General features: G+C 35.9%; 1 pseudogene; it reads left to right on the top strand.

The window, feature by feature from the left end:
* Positions 1-23196: 23196 nt before the first annotated feature.
* On the top strand, positions 23197-23255 carry LOC118617976 (annotated as a pseudogene).
* The last annotated feature ends 388 nt before the right edge of the window (positions 23256-23643 follow it).

The raw sequence follows: 23643 nt of genomic DNA, 5'->3' as shown, positions 1-23643 counted from the left end.
AAATAATCTTTAATAAGTTGAGAAGAGGTATGGTATAAAAATATCATTTTAACATGGAACACCTACAGGTCTCAGAGGGAAGGAGGAGACGGGTGAGGGAAGTGGTTCACCTAAGAATTTACATGTATATGCATAACCCATGGACACAGACAATAGTGTGGTGAAGTTGTGTGTGTGTGTGGGGGGTATGTAACACTTTCAACAAAAAAGATAAATTACAAGAAAAATAAAATACAACAAAACTATCCCATTTGTGAATTTTGTAAAAACTTTGTCGTTGTTACTTCATCATATATATATTACTGAGTGTGCTTCTACTTCTTATTAGCTGTGTTAGGAAAATCATGCAGCAAAGGATTAACCTTGACCAAAGAAATTAAGCCTTTGCCCTTGGCTTCTAGGCCCTTTGAATGTCCTTCCTGATAAGAGTGTCTGTTTACCCAGTGACCTCTGGCCGAGCCTGGCATCCTATACTAGCAATATAGCTTTATGGTGGAGGACTTTGGACCACTCAGACTCAGCTCAACCACTGCAAGACTCAGGACTAAGGTCAGTTATATAGGTGGGCAACCGGTCTATATGGCCAAGCCCCCAAAAATGTTCTGTACACCAAGGCTCAGTCAGATGAGGTTGGCAATATTCCATGTATATTGTCACACATCAATGCCAGGAGAAATGGGTGCTGTCTGCAGCACTTCCCTGGGAGAGGACAACTGGGATCTCTGCAACCTGATGTCTCCTGGACTCTGCCCTATGGACTCTTTTCTCTCTTGATTTTAATCTGCATTCTTTCACTCTAATTAGTCCAAACAACAAGTAAAACAGATTCTCTGAGTTCTGTTAGTCTTTCTAGCAAAGTATTGACCTTGAAACTTGCAATTCATGTCAGATGTGAAGGTGGTCTTGAGTTCCCAAACTGTACCTTTAGTGATCATTTTTCTTCTTCTTCTTTTTTTTTAATCCTCACCTGAGGACATTTTTCCATTTTTTTGTTCAGATAGCGTGGGGGGTGAGGGGGAGAGGGAGAGAGAGAGAGAAACATCGACGTGAAAGGGACACATCGAGTGGCTACCACTCACACGACCCAACCAGGGCCAGGGACAAACCGCAACCAAGGTACGTGCCCTCAGCGGGAACTGAACCCGGGTCTCTCTGGACCGCAGGCTGATGCTCTAACTGCTGAGCCAAACTGGCCAGGGCCATTTTTCTTCTTTACTGTACCAAATCATGAATTGAATGCATGAGGACAATTATTTATTAACTTTTTGGGGGGGTTGGGGAGAAAGAAAGAAGCTACATAACTTCTGTCAATCTCAATTTTCTCTGTATAATGGGAATAAAAATGTCACATGAAATATCTGTGACAATTAAGATTTTATAAATATGTAAATGTGCTCTCAAATAAATCTGACATGTGGTAAAAATTTGGTAACTGCTAAAACCTACCTCTCCTTTTTAACTGTAATGATATATACCATAATAATTTGTTGAATTTTATAATCCATTCACTTGTTTGTATAAAAAAAATTGTTTTTTCTTCTTCTAATATTATTTAGTTGCATTCATTTCACCTAAAGTATTTTCTGTCATTGAAGTTGAACATCAATATGTGTCTCTGTGTGTGTGTCTGTGTGTGTGTGTGTGTATGTGTGTGTGTGTGTGTACAAAATTATATAGAAATATGGCTAAAACACTTTGGAGGTTATGATATTCTATTTCCATAATTTTGTGGTGAGTCTATATATCTGCATAACAGCATTCTGTTGATTTTTCTTCTGAAAGGTTTTGAAGTTATAACATCTATATGACGCTGTCCAGTGCTGAGACCTGCCGTGATTGTGCTGGGAGTTATTTACAGAAGACCTATTTCATCTGTTGGGAATACACAGCACAAGCTTTCCTTATTGTCCTGGACATCTCACCCACACACCATTCGTTTTCTCTGAGGACAGAAGTAAATAGCACAATTTGTTCTCAAAGACGACTAGCTGTTTCTGAAATGGGAGGAAGCTCATGGTAAATGGGCTGAATGTTAGAAATAAATAAGAAAAATGGGGCAGCAGAAATAAATCTTTTATGATGCCTTCTCTCATTCATTTCTATGGAAGCAGTCTTTTGCCACAGCTACAGGTGACAAGAAACAACAGAGATTGCTACTTTGAGGTATTCCTTAGAAATAACTTTAGCATCAAAGTAATTTCATCATCAGTTCAAAAGGAATTTATGTAAAGCTTTTTAAAAAGTGCAAACTAAAATTTATTTACAGGGAACAATAATTTACTTACAATTTTGAGAATGTTATTTTATTACTATTAAATTTAATTTTTATGATTTTTTTTTACAGTAAATGTTATATAATTAGGACACCAGACATGAAGGAAAGAAATGTTGGGATTTCAAAAAACGTAATTATAGTTTGCCCCAGCTGAGTGTAACCACTTATAAATTGTACCTTTAGTACTTGATAGACAGCAAGTAGGTTTATTATTATGTTCTTAGGAAATGCTTTCTTCTCACTCAACGTAATTGGAACAAGATAAACTGTTCTTCTACCTGATGAATAATAAAATATAAGGCAAACAAAAGCCACAATAACATGAGACAGAGGAGTAGAATTAGGATAGCTGTGTACATACTTAAGCTAAAGAGATTATGCAAATTACACTTTCCAAACATGGCCACTTCACATGTATGTAATCTATTATGCTCTTATAATGTGATCTAATTCCTCTCCTGTTGAATGTGGGCTGGCCTAAGTAATTTGCTCTACTAAATAAAACACAGAAGCGACACTTTGTGACTTCTGAGAATCGGCCCTAAAAGATAATATACATCTTGCACGCGGTTATCTTTCTTTTGTGCAGCTCACCATTGGATCTCAGCCACAGAGCTGTGAAGAAGCCATGCTGGCTTGTCTGGTGGCAACTCCACAGGATTATCTGCTCCAAGTCCCAGACCCGTGAGTGAGTGAGCCGGTGAGGACTCCAGCATGCCTCTGAGCCTCTGATGCCAAGTGGAGCAGAAATGAGCTGTGCCCATTGAGGCCTGGCCAGATTGCAGATTCGTGAACAAAATAGTGTTGTCGTTGCTTTAAAGCATGAAGTTCGGGTTTTTAAAAAATCTAACAATCGGTAACAGAAGCAAAATTTGAGACAAAAAGTTTTGAGACAAGATTAAACTGGTATGTTATTCAAATAGTAAAGGCAATATAATCAAAGTGGAAACACTGCAAATTATGATGATCTCTGGTGACTTTTAGTCATGATCTTTGTCCACATTGGGACATAACCAGTGTTAAGTCTACAAAGCTCCATCTAAGCAAATAACAAATATGTAACCGAAGATAAAATAATCAAGTTTTTAATAATTATTATGCAACCAGTATTTTAAAATAAATATTGCAGAATTCTAATATCTATAAATACCTAAAAAGTGTAATAAACATATTCTTCTGTGTTGATTGGAAGATTATTTTAATAACTTGTTTTGAAACAAGTAACATGTCCAATTGCTTCATGTTCTTAAGAATGAGGGAGATACTGTTTTCTGTTCTTCTTCGCAATCATAATATTTATACTAAAGTGAAGACAACCCTGGTGTAAAGTAACTTCAAACATTTAAATGTCTCATCTGTTTTCCATAAATTATGTGAACCCTAAAGTTATGATATACATAGGAGACGATATGACAACTTTTTTCAAGTTTTTTTTATACTCAAATAAAAAGAATCTTGTATTTTATTAAAGAAGGTAACCTTGATTATGTTTTTATATAATCATGACATGGATGCCTTACATAAAATTGAGAGAAATATATATATATATATAATATAGGAAGTGTGCCTTAAATAAATGGAGATAACCTTCTCCCTTTACCTATTTATCCACAGGCCATCACCTTTTTTGTCACCATTTTTTGGTTATTTTCTCTTTTTATAATCTTAATAGGATACAGTTTAACAGCAGGGACTTTTACTAATCTCATTTCAGCCTTGTGAAATGAGGAGTTGAGAGAGGGATTTAGTCCAATACCTTGCATATTCATGTTAAATCTTGTACAAAGTTAATCTTTTCTTGAGTAGGAGCCTTAAAATGGTACTAAGTCAGGCGAGAGAACAATGGAAAGCTTGCCTCTGCATTCAGAGAAGGGTATACCATGACGTCAGTGATGGGGGGCGGCTGCTTATGGTCAAGGTATAATATCTAAGGTTGTGTTATTTTTTACCTTTCCAATTCAAGAAGGCTCATTTTCTAAACCATTCTGGTTACGGATGAATAATTTTCATTATATTTATTCTACCTCAAGCTAAATGAACAAATTCAGAAGTTTTCACTTATATAGTTTTTAAGTTCCTTTAGCAAAAATAATGAAGACACACTAATGATATCATTGGCCTCAAATTTAGATTAAACTTTCTAATGAGGTCAAAATAATTGAATTTTCCCCTTGATTATCTTCAGATATTCCTGAAAAATAAGTAAAAATATTATTATTACTCTTATTTCAAAGATAGAAAAAAGGAAATGAATTAAAGTGAATTCCTGGAGGGCACGTTATTATATAGCAGTAGCATATAGCAATTTAAGAGAATTGTGTGTGAATGGCTGATTAAAAACTAATTACTCATGTTTCAATTCTAACTTCTTTCCTGTGTCTACATCTACAGATGTTAAATGAATGCTTACTATAAGCCAGGCTCTTAGACTAAAAATATAAAAATTGTCTGTCCATGATCTATGCTTTCAAAGTGATCACTGTGTTTTTTGGGGAAAAAAAGTAATCAACAGTAAATTAAGTGTTATTCTAACAGGTGTGAATGAAGTGTTGTGGGGGCGGGGAGGAAAGACTGGCTAACTGCACAGGGACTGGGCGAAGAGGAAGAGGCAGAGAAGGAGGGGAGAGTGAAGAGAAGTCATGAAGAGAAGTCATGTGGATTTTCGTTACTTGTTGATTCCATATTTGCACATTTGCCTACTCAATGAAATTTATCTGTAATCCCAAAATCAATACTCACAATTATTTTGTTTCATTTAAGGACATGTGCAGAGTGACAAAAATTTTTGAGGTGTCTAACACACAAGTTCTGAGCCAAGGTCAAACAAGGTGATTTTCTACTTTCTTATTGTAATCATTCTGTAAACAAAATTCTTTTGCATGGTCTATTTAGAGCCACTTTTTGGTGCTTTTTTTGGTTATTGCACTATTAAAAATGGCATGATATCGTAGTGCAATGTGCTTTCTGGTGTAGCCAAGCACAAGAAGGTGTTAATGTCTTTTTTTGGAGAAAACATGTAAGTTAGGTAAACTTCACTGAAGCATAAGTTATAGTCTTGTATATTAAATTAATATATTTAAACAGAAGCACACATCAATGAGGTTGTGTTTTGATTAACTGACAGAAATGCTGTGACCAAAGGATCACAGAATCTAACCTACATTTCCCCTAGAAACCGTGGTTCGGTATTCGCTAATTTAGTGTTTGCAGAGACATTAAAGAGCGTTAACCAGCTGTTGTAGAATCCCAGACAATACAGAGAGAAGAAACAAAAAGCATTCTCAGTAAAGAGAATAATCTGTACAAATCTACTAAGAATGAACAAGTGATTTATATTCTACAAAATTCAGAGCACCACTTGGTTATTTTTTTGTGGAGCCTTTCCTTTCTCTTAGTCTGGCTCAGATGTCTCTCTTACTCCAATCCCATAGTTCCTCTTTCCACAGATATTTTCAAATCATAGTCAAATATTTCTATGCAGCATGCCATGTTTTGTTTTATATGGCACTCTTATTAAGGGGCCAATGAATCAGACAAGAAATCCACATTCCAGGCAAAGACCACCATCTATGGGCTCAACATAAGAGAGATAAATGCTCTGTATTCCACAGTAATTGATAGGCCCAATCAGATCTTAGTCTAATGGGAAAATTGAATATGAGATACTCAGAGAGGAAATAATAAAAAAGAAGGGAAAAGTAAGAGAATCTGAGAATAGAGAGTAGTGAAGTCGTGATCAAGGGCAAGTCCAAGGAGTAGGGAATAGATTCCCATTTCTTAGAGGATAACAAAAGGCCACCTCACCAACGCTGCTATTGGATCATTAGGATTTCTGCTATATCAATTTATTTCTGGTTTCTATAAGGCTCAACTGTGGTATGTTGAGATGGCTTTATATATTACATATGTATATACACACATATATATTTTTTTCTTTTTGCTATCATTAAAAATAACCTTAAATCAATACTCAATTACTTCTTATTCCTGACTGTACTGGCTTGGCCAATCTCAACTACAGGCTCCATGTCAACTTCAAATTTGTTCCTGTGCTTCTAATTCCAGCCTGAAGTCTCACCAGCTACCTGAGCTATGACCTTCTCAGATAGAGGAAAGAGCTCAAGAAGTCAAACTGAAATACAAAGCATATGTAATAATTAGCATGCCTAAAGCTGATATTCCAGAATATTCAATTTGGAGGAAAAGTACCTGAGAGTATTATATAGTTTCTTAAGAGCTAAAAATGAAAATTTAAACTTATGAAATGCCAGCCAACATTAAATTACATCATTTAATAACTGTATATATTTACTATGTACAAATACCCTTTTAAAATTGTCATCGAGTTTTTTAAAATTCGAAATTACTTTTAAAAGTTTACATATTTTGTTTTATTTTTCATGATAAAAAACAACTGTTTATATGAGAGCTAAATATTATCTGAAACAATGATATGTATGTCAGCCAAATTCAGACAATGGTGACTAGATGTATAAAGATTCAGGAGGCAACATATTTTACTACTGAGTCAAACATGACTATCATTGTCCCTTGTAACCATTTACTTGGCATTTGCTCTCCAAGGACTTTTCTCTACCCAGATATTTGCATGGTTTTATATTCCTCACTTTACTGAGGCAATTGTTCAGTGACATTTTCACAAAAGGGTCTTCTTTAACTACCCTCACTAAAATTGTGGAATGTTAGAGCTCTGTTTTGTTTCCTGAAATAAAACATAATAAATACTGTATTATATTCCTATTTGACTTTCCCCCAATAGAATGAAAACTTCGTGAGGGCATGAAATGTATCCATTTTATTCACTGAAGTGTTAACACTGTCTAGACTATTTCCTAATACATAGTTAGCTCTAAGAAAATATAGGTTGATCGAATTAATTGTACCTTTGAATGTTAGACAGATAATGATAAATTCATATAGCAAACCAGAAGTCAAAATAATTGAAATAGGTATGACGATTTATATATTAATTTTATCTCTGATTTTTACTCATCTCAACATTTGTTCTGTCAGTAAACTACACTCATTGATTACTTTTCTGCCCAGAGCTGTTTTAATGTAAGTTATTCTAATGACATTTAAATTGTGAAAGATCTGCCCTCAAGGAATGTGTTGCCTAAGGATAAATAATATATTCTAGACATATTTAAATAAGCATATCCACAAATCTGAGAAATTGCTTTACTGTAATTGTTATGCTGTATGTATTAAAACAAAAGACTTTTTCATTTAAAAAGCATAAAAAATAAGTATTTTTATTGAATTGTGGGTTTTAAAAAAATCTCTTCTTAAATTTAGTGTTAAATTAGGAACATAATTTCAGATTTTATATTTATATTTATATATATACATAATTTATATAATGTAATTATATTAGACAGTTAAACATAATTTCACCAATAAATAGAGGTAAAGATCTAAATCCTACCATTCATATAACTTAATATTCCCATTTGGCTGAATATACTTTTAAGCCATGATTTTGAAGATTAGAGATAATTCTACTTAATTTAATGTATACAAATATAAATCATTACACAAAATTATACTGATCTTTAGTAGTTAGGTCTTTGCATAAAGCTTATGAAATTAGAAAAACACGTATACTAAAAATCTCTTTGTGTGTGTCTTTACATTTAACATATATAGCCAAAGAAGTTCGTCTCCCCCATCATAGTATTAATAAAATCAAGAAAAACTGAAAGATATGCAGTCTTCAGGGTTAAAAATGAGGATGAACTTTGTCACTTAGAATTCTTTTGTTATTGGTAAAGATTTGTATCAATTATCAATACATGTATTCTTCAAGAAGAAAAGTTGTATCTTTCAAAGCTATTACATGGTGGGGTAAAAGTAGGTTTTAAGTTGTTTGTATGGAAAATAATACAAGAATAAACTCTGTGTTTTACGTACTCACAACTATAAACCTACTTCTGTGCACCCTATATAAGCTAGAGGTGTCAGAAGCCCCGAAAGGAAACATAAGCATCAATATCTGCAATTAGGAAAATCACGTCTATTCCTCTGTAGAGCACATCAGTGCTTTGTGTTTTGTCTCCAAACAGGATTTTTGCTTTCGCTTTGCAAAATTAAAATGTTGATTGAGGACATTTTTCCACAAGAGTAAATATTGTCTACCAAAGTAATAAGCTATTCTATCCTGGTCACAAGAAACTCTGGATGCAACATCCCTTATCATTGACTTTTGGTGGGAAGGGATTCTCTCTTTCTCTAGCTATTCATCAATGAATAATAAATTAAATGTTTAGAAACAATTACTGTCACCAATCTAAGGAAATAGACTTCAGATTATAGCTGTGATTAACATAAACTCTCACAGAACTTTTCAGGACAGGCTTTTCCAAAGCACTTGGCAAGAATGGAGACTCAGCCTATAGATTAATATAACAAAATATATATTTTCTTTATATATGGAGACCTTCACTTTTACATTCCTAACAAATTTATTTTGAAGTATGTATGTCATTAGATATTTTTTTTTCTAAAAACATATAGAAAGAGAAAAATGTGTACAAATAATATATATTGGTCAGATCAGCTAATTTAATTTTGTATCTTATTAATGGGTGTGTTGGTGGTGATCAAGGCACTGGGTGTTAGACCAATGGGGAAGACCCGACCTTGGTTCAGCAATGTTGGTACTTTAGTTCTGGCTAAGAAATAATTCAGAGCAAGTCTCAAATTACAAGAGAAACTTTATTTAGAAAGACACAGAGACAGAAGAGGTGAGCAGTAGAAGACATGGGCTCCAGAAACAAGTTACAGAGGCGAAAGAAGAGCCCTTAGAGCTTAGGAGAGAGAAAGGTAAGGGTAACACACCCAAGGGAAAGAAGAGGAGGAGGGGAAAAGCACAGGCATGCCTCCAGGAAGGAGAATCCCACTACGTCCTCTGTGTTGAGAGTATTGATCTGGAGGTCTTAGAGGAGGATCCTAACAGAATATTCACCAGCTTTGCAGGTATGTTTTTTCAGGGTCATGATCTCTTCCTACTGGTCTGCACCAGGGAAGGGGTTCATTAGTCAATGTAGCTCCTCCTGACTTGATTGTCTGGTTCTGCTGCTTTTTTTGGCCTACAGCTGAAGCACAACTGAGACCTAGATGTATTTGATGTGGGTCAGAACCTTATTGTCCTGGGAGGATTAATGCTCCAGTGTTTTTCTCTGGCCCCCTGTTGTTTCTCCCTCTAAGGGTGTCTAATCTGCATGACTAGCAATGTGTCAGGGGAAGAAAGGTCAGGGGAAGATGCAGACCTAATAACCAGCTCTATGAAAGGTCAGGGAGTCTGAACCACATGACCAGCAATATGCTAAGGGAGAAAAGAGTACTCTGAGGGGAAGGTTCTTGTTTACCCTGTTTTACCCATTGGTAGGCACTCTGGGCTTTCCTTGCACCCTGGTGACCTTCTATACCTGGCCCATTGTCCTTGCTCTGCTCACGTCTAACTGTCTACCATAGGTTCACAATTTAAATCTTATTTCACAAATAGTTCTTCTATCCCTAGACAATAGAATCTTTTAAAAAACAAGTCAATGAGAATTATTTGGGAAAATGTTGCCCATTATTTTTAAAAATAGTAATCTAAGAATTACGTTTTAGTTTTTTCTTAATCAGTCAATATATTTTACTGAAGAGAAAAACAGAACCACAAAAACAAACATTTCATAAATAAATAATTTGAGTCTCAAAATTCAAAGTCTGTGTAGCCACATCTGAGGAAAATGAGATAGTTCAAAGTAATGTTTTATACTTTTGTTTAAATATTTGTACTACATTATTTAATTAGAACTATGACTTTGTCATACAAATGATATATATTTGTAAGTCAATGTTACTTTATTTTTTACTGAGACAAAAAAATTTTTACCAATTTTTTTATAGTAGTAAAATAACATTGTTCAGTATATTCTTAATTCAGGGATTACAAATTATAAAAACATCTATGACTTAGAGTTGAAGAAGTATAATTTTATCAGTTGAGGGGAAAGTTATGCCAAGATACTATTTAAAGAAGAGAGTTGCACACCCCTATCAATTAAACAAAACACACAAAAACAATAAAACAAGCAACTCATTGTCAGGCCTTGTCTTAGACAAGAGTTATTCTTTACTGACTAAATTTTTAAAAACCATGCAAGCTTAGAATATGGTTAGTACATTTCAATAGAAAGTAAAGATGTTTCAAATAAACTTATATTATTATATGGCAATTTAAAGAGGATATTTATTTTTTATTCTTTAATCTTGTTAAATGGCTATCTTTGGTAATGTTGCAAACTAGATGGTAAGGATAATTAAAAAGAACAGTCAGTCAATATCTTGAACAATGAAGAAGGGCATAAACTTTCAAGCTTTAGCACAGCTTTAATGAAAATGAAAAGGAATTCACTTTCAAAATAAACATTATAATATGGATATTGTAGTTCATTTACTGTTTTTCCCTCTGGGATTGAGTGGTCTTGATGATATGCTCATCAGATCAAATATCAGTTTATTTCAGTGTACTATATTTGCACAAATTTATTTACTCTACTTGTTTCCAATTATGCAGTGATTATCTAACCAAAATAGTTTGCATAAGTGTCCCTTGACAATTATGATGGAAATGGTCCATTACACCACAAAAAGTATATTATTTGTCAAAAACTCTTCTAAGGCAATCATACTATAATCCTCAAGTGGAATTACTTTAAAGTTTTTGCTATTAGATGATTGCATCAAAATCAAAAATTTAAATAATAGTCACTTTGCTAATTGTGGCACAGTTATAGCAATTCAAATGTCTAATCAAACTGATGAAAATGATAAAAAGAAAGAGCGGGTAGAAAGGTGAAGGGAGACAGTATGCCACCCCAAAATATGTCATTTGCAATATTGATTATTTTAAGTAAGTAACTGAGGAACAAAACTCAGAAAGAACTTTGGTTTTCCTCCTTGACCTGCCTAAGGGAATTTAGATAGAGGACATGCTCCAGGAAGGGAGATTCATCACAGATAACTATAGTTTAATATATACTAGTATGTGATAAAGAGGAACCTAGTAAAACCCATTTATTCAAAGTCCTCTCTGTGTCTCATTGCTAACAATGGACCAGCAAACATTTATTTATTAAGCGTTTGTTTTTTCATCACTATCTGATTTGACTTCCTGTGCTTTGAGTTATCAAAGTACGCCTGCCACCCACCCCACACACATACACTGCTTCTCTCCTTAGCTCCTAAGTGGCATATAAACCTCAACTGCCAAATGCATCTTTGGGTCTCATATTGTCAATGGCAAGATAACACAAAAATGTCATCTGCAATTGGACCTCAGTTCAGCAACCTTGATGTTTGAGTTCTGGCTAGGAAAGAATTTAGAGCCAAGACACAAATACGGGCCAAGTCTTTTTTAGAAAGTCATAGAAGTAGAAGAGAGCAGTGGAGGAAGTGAGTCAGCTGGGCTGTGTGGGCTCAGTAAACAAGTGACAGAGGCAAAAGAAGGGCCCCTGGAGCTTTGGAAAGAGAAGGAAAAGATATACTGTCCTGGGAGAACAGGAAGGGGAAAGGCTGGGCATGCTTTGGAGAGTAAGATCTTGGGAAAGAAGGAGGTGGGAAAGGTATGGGTAAGGGAGAGAGAGAAACAGCAGTTCTGGGTCTTCATCCTGAGGGTTTTTATCCCTCTCTAAAGGTGAGGATCTTAGGGGATAAACCAGGGGAGGATCCGAATAGAATATTTATCAGCTTTCTGGGTGTATTCTTTCAGGGTTGGGACCTCCACTGATTGACCAGCACTAGGTTAGTGGGTCATTAGTCATTGCCGCTGGTCTTCATGTCAGACATGGTGTTGCTCCACCTGGTCTTGCTGCTTTTCTGGGCTTGGAGCTGAAACACAACTGAGGCAGAGATGTTGTCTCTAGTTTTGATACCATTGTAATTAGCTTGTTATTAATAATAGGAAAGGAGCAAAGGGAAGGCCAGACAGTATGAGCATGTTCCTTGCAAAACATAGTGGGGAGAGAACCTCAAAGAGAAGATAGATGCATGCCCAGTAAAGTTGGGGGACTAGCAAAGATGTCTGCTGTCAATCACACCTGAGCACAGAGATGGTTGGCTAGCATGGGTATGGCCACTGCAAGGGTGCAAAGATTTGGGATACATAACCCCCTAAACAAAGGAGTTTGCTCTGTGTACATTTGGCTCTCTTGGGACTAGTGTGATTCTGGTCTTGGGTGACTCTTTTGCTCCTGCTTCCCTGCATTTGCCCACATGACCCAAGGCCATGTGGGCCCCCTACACAATGGGCTAATGGACACCAACTAGCCTGACACTGTACTGGATCTGGCTCCAAGAAGGAAAGTAAATTTGACACTAGCTTTGCTTCTAGCTTTACTGAAACCCCAGCTACACTTTTTCTATGACTAGACTGAGGGAAATGAAACTTTGGAAACCCAGGGGTGTAATTCCACAGAAATAAAGCTTTCTGCCATATCTCATCCTCCCATGGGAGCCTCCAGAAATGCTTATTTCAGCAATAGCCCAAGAAACCCACTTTCAATGATGACAGTTTGACTAAATCTCTGTTTCTGTGATCAAAAGACCCAAAGATTTGTTCCTAAAATCATTTGGTGCTGTGTAACAGTACCTCATTGTTTGGAAGGCTTAATGCTTAAGGGAGTAGACATGCAGGAGCTTGTATGGCAGTCTCATGAGGCTGTTCTTTGGCCCCTTTGTTTCTCCTCTAAGGAGGTCTATGAATTGACTAACAACATGGTAAGGAAGAAAGTTCACCCTGGAAGCCAGGTCTTCGTTTTCTCAGTTTTGCCCATTGCTAGATACCTGGGGCTTTCCTCCCTGGTGACGTTCCATACCTGACCAATTGTTCCTGCTTTGCTCATGCCTAACTGCCTACTACAATTTCTTATGGCACCCACAAATGTTCCTACAAAGAAAGAAAACTCTACCGTTGAGGTCTAAATTTATGTTTTTCCCTCATCAGATTCAGGGAATAGACCTCTACTTAACAATCGAGTTATGAATATTAGTAAATATCTAGTAAATATTACCAATTAGATATTAACCTACTAGAATTCTAAGGAGGTACGGCCAGCTTCAGACACATATTGATCCAAAGTCATCAATCTCCATTTTTAGAATCCCCTTGTTAGTATTGTTTTCAGAAAACCTCTTTCCATGGTGGCCTGTGAGACTGTTGCTGGTAGTTACATGTTTTGATTGCCCTTACAGCTTCTTTCTTGAAAAATAATGGTTTGACAAAATTCTCAGAAAATATTGATTGGTAGATCTGGTTTTATGTGTCCATCAATAAACCAATTATTATGAGTGAGGATTAGAATAATAATAAACTAGACATAGGCAACTGATTGCAATTTGGTCTGCAATGATAGTGAGTATGATTCTCATGTGAAACATGCATTAAACCTGTTTGTAGGAATTCCCTTAATGAAGGTGAGAGATTATAGTAAATCTCATTTTACATGTAGAAAGTTACAGAGAAAATTTTTTTGAAAACTGATGTTAATTGCATGCATATTATTTACATACACTTTTTTAGATTGGGTCTATAAGATACCAAAATATCCTGTCTATAGAGCTCAGTACACTGTGTTATGCTGTAATTATTGTTGCACCTCTGCTTTATCCCCTACGCACCCCTAAGAGTGGACTGCTGATAGTTAACCACCTTTCTGTCTCTCAAATCACTTAGCTACTTATTTTACATATAGCAGAGCCCATAATATATTAATAAATGTATGTAATGATAAATACTTACTGAGAGGCACAACTAGATAATGTTGAATGCTGATGTTTTCAAAGTTAAGAATCTAGATAAATGAGAATGAAATAGGGCTTAAAATTGAGTCAGGAAAATTGAGAAAGGACCATCTGGGTTTTGGCAGTCCTGTTTTGATTACCTTAAGTGTTTTGCCTGGATGTTTCCTTCTTCTTTGTTCAATTTAGCTTGCTGGAAGCTTGGCCCACACCAAAGCACAGACAGAAGAAGGCTAATGGTGAAGTGACTCAAAATGGCTCAGTAAGAGATACTGAGCATCACCACTCAGGAGATACTCGAAGATGAGGCAAATTCTGACAGTGACAAATACATGTTATACATTCTTGACCTGGTGAGGAAATGTGATGTTGACACCACTCTTCTGCAACTAAAAAGTTTCTAGTCTTCCTCATCTTGCACCGACTTCATCAGACATGAGGACCTGACAGAGCAGAATGACTATGGCCAGTCAGAATAATGAGGTGGTACACAGCAAAGGAAACTGAGCAGTTAAAGTGACTGACAAACTATCAGAGAGAGTAAAAGATAGAAAAAGGACCTAGATAGAAATTTTCCTGCCAACCATGACAGAGTTGGCCTTTTGGGGATGCCACAAGAAATGACATAATGTTTAAGAAAGCTGGGTCTGGAAGCAAAGTTCTTGGGTTCAAGTTCCAATCTTGCCAGTTCTTTATCTCTGGAACATTGGGCAATTGCACTTCTTTTTGCTTCAATTTATTTATCTGCTAATGTGGCCTCTAATTCATTTGATTGCCATGAGCAGTAATTGTGATAAATCATAAAGTAGTTTAAGTATAGTTTCTTACATGTTCTATCATGTTCTATTAGTCAGAGAAGGTTAACTTGTATAACAAATCCAAAATTCCAGGCCATTACTCACTTAATAATGAAAGTTTATTTCTTCTTCCTCCTTGAGTTCAGTGCAGTGGGAGACATGTGATTTCCAGAAGGTGGCTCTACACCTATGAGGACCCACTGACTCAGAGTTCTTCCGTTGCATTGCTCTGTCCACATCTATGTCATAAATATGTATAAGCAGTTGAGGAAAGAGACTGAGCGTCACATGGGACATTTTATACAGGTTATCTAGAACTGGTCACTTCAACTCCAGTGGGATTCCGTTTGCCACAACCCAGGAAAATGGCCACGATTTACTTTAAGGGAGGCAAGAAGTCACACCTTGCTGTGAGTCCTAAAGGAAAAATGAGAACACGATATTGGCATATTCGCAGGCTCTGCTCCACGCATTATTCGTTCTTGTAAATGTAAACTATTATTTTTCCTATTAGAACCAAGGTCCTATGCCCATTTGCTTGAATATGATAGAGACCTATGTCCAACTTTTAAAACCTGTATAAGGGCTTAGATTTTTAAAACAAATCTGAAATTACAAATAATTTTGCATCTCAGGCAAAATTATTTGTAATTTTAGCGGTTAGAGTGACGGCCTCAGGGCCAAAGGGTCTTGGGTTCGATTCCTGGTTGCAGATTTGATCCTACTGTCTCTCTCTCATCAATGTTTCCCTTTCTCTCTTTCTTTCTCTCCCTCCCTCCCTCCCACTCTCTCTAAAAAAAATCAATGGTAAAATATCCTCAGGTAAAGATCAACAACAAAAGATAAAAGGTGAATTAAAAAAGAGTGATTTTGCATATTGTGCTGGATTCTTGGTCTGACTGGGTAATATTAAAGATCAATATTTATATTGGATGGGAGGATAGTCGGGGGTAAAGAAGCCAAGTATATGGTGACAGAAATTATTTGACTTTGGGTAGTGGACACACAATTCAATATATATATCATGTATTATAGAGATGTGCATTTAAAACCTATATAATTTTAATAACCAATGTTACCCAGTAAATCTAATTAAGGGTAAGTGATATTGAAAACAATTCAGAATGTAGAAAATGTTTGTTTGGAGACACTATATTGGTTTCTAAGTGGCAAGTCGATAGCTTATTAATGATGAGTAATGAACATTGCTCCTGTCCATGCTGTTATACAAACCCATATTTTATTGCGAAGAGCTGTATTGACCAAGTACAATTTCATACATTTAGATGCATTTTCTAAAGTGTAACCTTAACAAAGGCTACATTGGGCAAAAGTTTAGTTTATTTCTTTTATTCTTTTCTTTGACTATTGTGATATGTTTTGTCTCTTTATATGAGAGAGAAACTACGTAAGACTCAGACTTTTTTTTTATCCTCACTCCGAGGAAATTTTTCCATTTGTGTTCATATAGAGTAGGAGGGAGAGAATAAGAGAGAGAGAGAAAGAAACATTGATGTGAAAGGGACACATCGAGTGGCTGCCTCCCGCACAACCCTACTCGGGGCGGGGACAAACTGCAACCGAGGTACGTGCCCTTAGCGGGAACCGAACCTGAGTCTCTCTGGATCGCGGGCCGATTCTCTAACTGCTGAGCCAAACCGGCCAGGGCAAGACTCAGACTTTTAATAGAAGTGGATAATATAGGCTTTTTTTCCCTGAGTATCAGTTAACTAAAGTTAAGTTATGTTGTCTTAAAAATAATAATAAAATAAATTTAAGTGGCTTTTGCCATTTATGTTAATTTTGGGGACTCGCGTTAAAATAGGCACTGTCTCTTAAACGCTGCTAATTTTGGAAAAAGACAGAGACTATGGCAAGGTATGTGTTGACCTTTAACATTTTTTCATTGAAGTAGTTAGTATAGGTCATCCATGCTTACTTACCCATCTTAGCCAAAGCAAGTTACACATCCTAGCATGATGGTAAAGAGTGGAAATACAGACTTCTTCTCTAGAAGAGTAAAGAAAAACATTTTGAACAATAATATAGTTAGGACATCGGCAAGATAATAAATGGGAGGTCCCATGTTCATATGCCTCCTTCCCCCCACAACAATAATTTGGCAACTATCCACAGATAGCAATACCGTTGTGGGAGCTTTGGAAATCAGATAAGATGTTATGAAACCCCACTGGAATGCAAGACCCAGAAGGGCTCTTTTTTGTTTTGATAATCCTCACCCAAGGATATTTTTCCATTGATCTTTAGATAGAGTGGAAGGGTGGGAGGGGGGAAGAAAAAGAGAGAGAGAGAGACATTTATGTGAGAGAGAGACATTGATTGGTTGCCTCACGCACGACCCTGACTGGGGCTGGGGATCAAACCTGCAACCCAAGTATGTGTCATTGACTGGAAATCAAACCCATGACCCTTCAGTCCAAGGGCCAATGCTCCAACTACTGAGCTAAACTAGCCAGGGCAAGAGGAGGGCTGTTTTGAGAAGGCAACATGCCCAGGTGGCAAGTTCACCAATCATGGTTCCAGCTAGAGACCCGGTTCCAGCTTAGAGGCCTGGCAACAGTCCCATAGACTTGCCTACAGTCCTATTTGACTTTGGTCCTACCCCCGCCACCATCCCCCAAGGAAACCAGGAAGAGTCGCATCTGTTCCTACTTTGAATAACATGCTTGCTGTCCTCGGTCTCAGTCGTGAATACTGAAGCAACTTGTGACTCAGCATGGAAAGTATATCTTCAGTCTCTTTTTCCTTGAATCATTTTTTACATTTAAAAGATCTATTAAGCACAATATTAATGATTAAAACATCTTTTCCAAGAATTATATTGGCCTCTCTTTCAGAGATCTCAGTTTTATCTGTTACTGGATGGAAAGAAGACTTAGTTCTATATTCTAACTTTCCATGTTTCTCCAGTTCCTAGAATCCTTTTAATTTCCCTACACCTAATTTTATTTTATTCTTTCTTGCAATTATTTTCTGAGCTGATTTCTTTTTTGTTAAATACTCCATAGCAACTTACAAACACTCATATCTTGTTTCCCAACTTTTTGAATAAAGTTAAAAGCTTATTCAAGAACGTTTCCTGTCTTCTAAGTTATCACAAGTGATATTTTTTAACAAAATGTTTTACCACTAAATAAAGTAAATCACTGACCTTCCAGCCTCCAATAACTGTTTCTTCACCAACTAATATGAAGCCCTGAAACTAAAACCATACATATATTGAATTTTAGCCATTTTCTAACTTAATTAACTCACAGCATAATCTACTTATAGCTCTATTTATTTATTTACTTGTTTGTTTTATTTATTATTGAGAGTTATACAGATGTTCCCATTCTTCCTCCTTTGGCTCTTCCACCCAGCTCTCGCCTCACCCCAGGCCTTCACTACATTGTTATCTGTGTCCACGGTTTATATTCATATGCATATATGTTCATCTCTCTGGTACCCAGAGTCTCTCCTCTCTAAGATCTGTCAGCCTGTTCATGTATCCATAGCTTTTTTAATAGCTAGGTTTCTCCAGACTAAGTAAAAGCAATTTTCTACATGGTTCTATCTCAATCTATAATTATATAGATGGTTTGCATTTTTCTTTTTTTATTTTCTCAGTCATATTTCCCCTCATAGTACATTGTACCAAGAGGTCACCAGTTTGATTCCTGGTCAGGGCACATGCATAGGTTGTGGGCCCAATCCCCAGTGGGGGGCATGCAGGAGGCGGCCCATTGATGTTATCTCTCATTGATGTTTCTATTTCTCTCTCCCTCTCCCTTCTTCTCTCTCTAAAATCAATAAAGAAAAAAGTAAATAAATGAAAAATAGAATTTGTTCTGGATTATTTTAAAAAACTGAAAATTATCTATTGCTTAAACAAAATTAATTTATAAATGTTTAGGCATTTTCATAGCTAATAGCCTCAAAATAGCTACTAATCAATATTTTCTTGTCTTCTGAGAATTTAATCCTTCAAACTAACTAAGATTATTGTTTTGTTCTCTAAATCTCACCCAGTTCACTGATTGACAATGACACTTTTATTCAGATAGGAAAATATCTGTGGGTGGGAATAACAGTTAATGAGATATTAATATAAGGAATAAATAACTGCAAGAGGCCTTGGTTTGGCTTCATTCATCCATCTGTGGTGCCATATTGTTCAGAAATGAATGCAATTCCGTAAATGAATAATGATTTGAATGTATTAATAATACTTGTTAATGCACAGACATTTTCCTCTGCTATATAGTCAGAAAAAATTGATGTGGCTTTGGCTAGACTCATGATCTTTTTAAGTTATTCAACATAGACATCGACAAAAACACAACCACAAAAAGCTGTTTTTAACATATGTAAATTAAATGGCAATACTCAAAATTTCCAAACCTGATGCTTTGAGATTGATAAAAAAATAATAATATTAGGGATTTTAGAGATGTTTGTGTGTGGTGAAAGTCACTGTTATTTATGATGAAACTGACTATATTAAATTTAATATATAATTCATGTGAGAAATTTTAACAAGTACAAAATCAGTTATTTCTATTGTTCAGTAAAAACAAAAAGACAAATGAAATGTCAGATCTTAAGCACAATTTAAGAGAAAAATATGGTACAGATGCTATGATTTTGGAACTTCTTTTTATCAAACATTTGTGCAATGAATATTTTTGCTAGTACATACAAAGTACTGTTGATAGATACATAAATAAAAAATATATATACTATCAGGGCGTCTGAGAAATTAAAAAACCTGGTACAGTGAAATATGCACCATGATAATGGTATATGTTATTTACCACAAATCATAAAGGAGATATGATTAACCCAGATTTTGGAGAAAAAGGGGTGATAGAAGACTGTTGCAATGTGTGTGTGTGTGTGTGTGTGTGTGTGTTAGTATGTGTGTGAATCTGTCTAAACTTCGAGTTTATTTGGGTATCTTTATCTGCACTCCATATTGTTCCGAGCCTGTCAGTCAACCATATTTCTCTGTCACCTATTGGTGAGCCTGCGACTCAAGAGTGCCACGAAGTATCCTTCAATTCCAAGGGCATCGTGTTTGGATTTGGGATTGTGGGGCCTATGCAAGTCTTCTCTGGTAAGGGATAAAGACACGGATATTAGGAATGCTGAAATGATAAGAATGTGGATTTGCTCACAGTAATATTGTCCACACTGGGAGAAGAATGAAACCATATATAGACCCGCAAGAACAAGAAGTCCAGAGGAATAGCCTTACGATAACGTTTGAAGCCCATAAATTAATTCACAAATGAAACCAAGCAGAAGTAAGCTATACTAAAGAACTAGAAAGGTAACTTGTGTTTTGTTTTTGATTTTTTGTTTTTATTATTTATTTATTTATTTATTTTATCCTCACCAGAGGACATTTTTCCATTTTTTGTTCAGATAGAGCGGGAGGGAGAGAGAGGAACAGAGAGAGAGAGAGAAACATCGATGTGAAAGGAGCACATCGAGTGGCTGCCACCCACACAACCCAACCAGGGCCGGGGACAAACTGCAGCCAAGGTATATGCCCTTAGCAGGAACCGAACCCGGGTCTCTGTGGACCGCAGGCTGATGCTCTAACCGCTGAGCCAAACCGGCCAGGGCTGTTTTCATTTTTTAAATTCAAGCCTCTGATTTCACCTCCAATCAGTTTTTTTAAAGCTAATTTATGTTTCTCCTTGACATTGTAAGTGCCCTGCCAGTATTATGAATGGGGATTAAACGATAAAACTTTCCTAAAGGTGGAGGTATTTAAGATAAAAATTAAAGAATAATTATAAATAAACTACTTCATGGTTCAGTGAGCATGGGTATGCTTTATAACTGAACACAAATAAATAGCTTGTACAAATTATTAAATAAAAGAAGAATAAAGCATATTCAGGAAAGTATGCCTGCAGAGGCATTCTAGAAAAGAGTGATAGGCAGGGTCTAGTTTTTTTCAAATAACTGATATATTGAAGATTTAGAATTTACATTAAAATTCTTGGAAATATTCTAAAGGTATTTAAGGAGGAGACTGAAATTATAAAAATTGATTGTTTCCAGTGATCTTGCTAGAGCATGATAGGAAAAAAATATTCGGGGCAGAGAGCTACTACTCAGAATGCAGTTGCAATTCACATGAGAAATACCAAAGGTTTAAATTTGAGCATTTACCAAGACATTTTAGTAGGTAGAAACCTACAGTATTGGGGGCCAATACTATGTGTGGAGTGAGAAGAGCTGAATTTTTTTATAACTTTATTATCTTTACTATTACTTTATTAATAGTAATATCTTTATTACTATTACAGATATCCATTAATTTTCCTCATTGCCCCCACACCAAGATCCTGCCCACCCTAAGCCTTCACCACACTATTATCTGTGACCATGAGCAAGTCATATATGCATATAAGCTCTTTGGTTAAGCTTTTCCTACCCCTCCTCTCCCCGTCCCTCTGAGATCCATCAGGCTGTTCTGTGCTCTCATGCCTCTGGTTCTATTGTGTTCATCAGTTTATTTGTTCATTAGATTCCATACAAAAGTGAGATCATGTGATACTAGTCTTTCTCTGACTGGTTCAATTTATCACAACCACCAGTTTTCTGACTTGGATAATACAGTGTCTGATGGTGTCATTCATTGAGATAAAGATAGGAAGAAGAAAGAAAATATAAAGAATGAATAAATTGTACATTCCAAGTGGCAAACCTATCATCTTAGCTGAAATTTGTGTTTTAATGATTCTCTTAGCCAGCGTCCATAGCAATGCCTGTGAGGGCCCCATCTAAATATATCTAGCAATTCTCAAACACTTATCCTCAGCTAACACATGTTTTCAGCCACTTACCCCCCTAATGTTCCCCCTTTAGTTTGTTCCATCGAATATTCCATAAATGTTGAGTGTGGTTTTTATTTTGGGATACAACAATATCTGACCAGATATAAAAGTTGTGGTTACCAGGCATATATGACTAGTTCTCCAATCACTGCTCTTTACTTCTTCTGGACTGTGCCGAATAGTTCAGCTACTGACAAACTGCACTGAACACTGCTGCTACTGCCAATGTTCTGGACTCCGCGATACTGACTGAAGCAGTAATTTTGTACAAAAGCCATGTTCTAGTTGGTGTAGAAGTGAGAAGGCAGAGTTTTCTTCCTTAGAAAGTTGTTCTTCTATTTGGGCACCAAAGGAGTATTGCTTAAGTACCGATGATTTACAGAGTTTTAGGGAAAAACCGTTTTCCATTTTACTTATCTAGCTCTGATCTCCCCAAACCTGGGCTTGGGCTGTGATACAGTCTTGAATGATAGTCTCTAAGTTACACTCTTGTAATATGAGGCAGTGTTAACTAATCAGCTTATCTGCTTGGATTTCTCAAGACTAATTCTCACATAGAACCCTCAATCAAATGGACTTGCCTTGCCAATTTGCCAGAGGTGCTCACAACTCTTCAATGTTACTGCTAAAATCTTAGACCTCTGAAGATGTGACAGAATTTACATGTTTACATGTTTCATGGTTTCATGCAAAGTACTTTTCTCCACTGGATCAGATTTAATACCTAAGCAACGAATTAAAGACAGTCTTAATATACACATTAAATAATTAGATTATTGGATCATTAAGACTAGGACTGTGTCTTTTGTTGGTTTACATGTTCTATATCATCATAAATAGCACTTTTACCAGTGTTCTGAGATAATTCCTGATAAAGGAGTTTTGCTAGTAATCGTGTTGCCTTAAAATGATTTAGAAGGCATTTTGTCTATGTTCTTTAAAGGATTTCAGCTATATTTTAAATTATCAAACTCAGCTACAAAGTAAGAGGATTTTATTTTGAAAATTTCTGAGGATGATAGGAATCAACCAGCTCTACACAGGCTTGTACAAGCCAAATCAATATTAAGTAACACTTTGTTCAAGGTCATCTTTAAGGTACTATGAGTGCAACAGGTGAGCAAGAATGGCAAAGCCTTCTTCAGGAAGTTTATATCCTAGTGCTCATGGGGCGCTCACATTCTACAAACATGTCAAACCTAGGGTTTAAAGAAAATTAATTTGTGCTTAAATGATATAATAAGTAATTCAAATTCTAATTTGTGAAATTACCAATTCCTTCCTGCACTTTAGCATATAAGTGTAGTGTTTGTTTAAAGGGATAGGCTCAATAAGGTGCACACAAAATTGACTTTACTTGACCTCTGGTATCTGGTTATACTCTTCCCAGGATAAACTTCACAGTAGATCACATAGCTTATTGTTATTAGTAGTTGGTAAAATATATGATCTACTTGTGTGCGCTATGGTCACACATATACTAAAACTGGAACAATACAGAGAAGATTAGCATGGAAGAATATAATAAATTGAAATGGATAGTCAGATCACCTCTGTAAATGTCATCAGTAACTGGGAAATATCTGTATCATCTCCTTGTGTTCTCTGAATATCTTGTCATTCCACACATGTGTACTGTGGAGTCCAAGGTTAATTGATAATCTTTATTAATGACTTCTTCCCTATAATATAATCTAGATTCTCAATATTATTTAGAGGAAAAAATGAAAATAAAAATTTGACTAAGAAAATAACTGCCACTTGGTAGCTTGGTTTAATAAATAGAAAATGGAGTGAGGGACATAGTATTTTTCTTTATCACAGGAGCAGTTTCTAATAGAGACTCTTAATGGTTACATGAGAGACTTTGAATTCTGCTCCAATTCCAACTCATCTCACTTTA

This window comes from Molossus molossus, unplaced genomic scaffold (assembly GCF_014108415.1).
Source record: "Molossus molossus isolate mMolMol1 unplaced genomic scaffold, mMolMol1.p scaffold_m16_p_5, whole genome shotgun sequence".
Lineage (NCBI taxonomy): Eukaryota > Metazoa > Chordata > Mammalia > Chiroptera > Molossidae > Molossus > Molossus molossus.
This window is presented reverse-complemented; position numbering and strand designations above follow the sequence as displayed.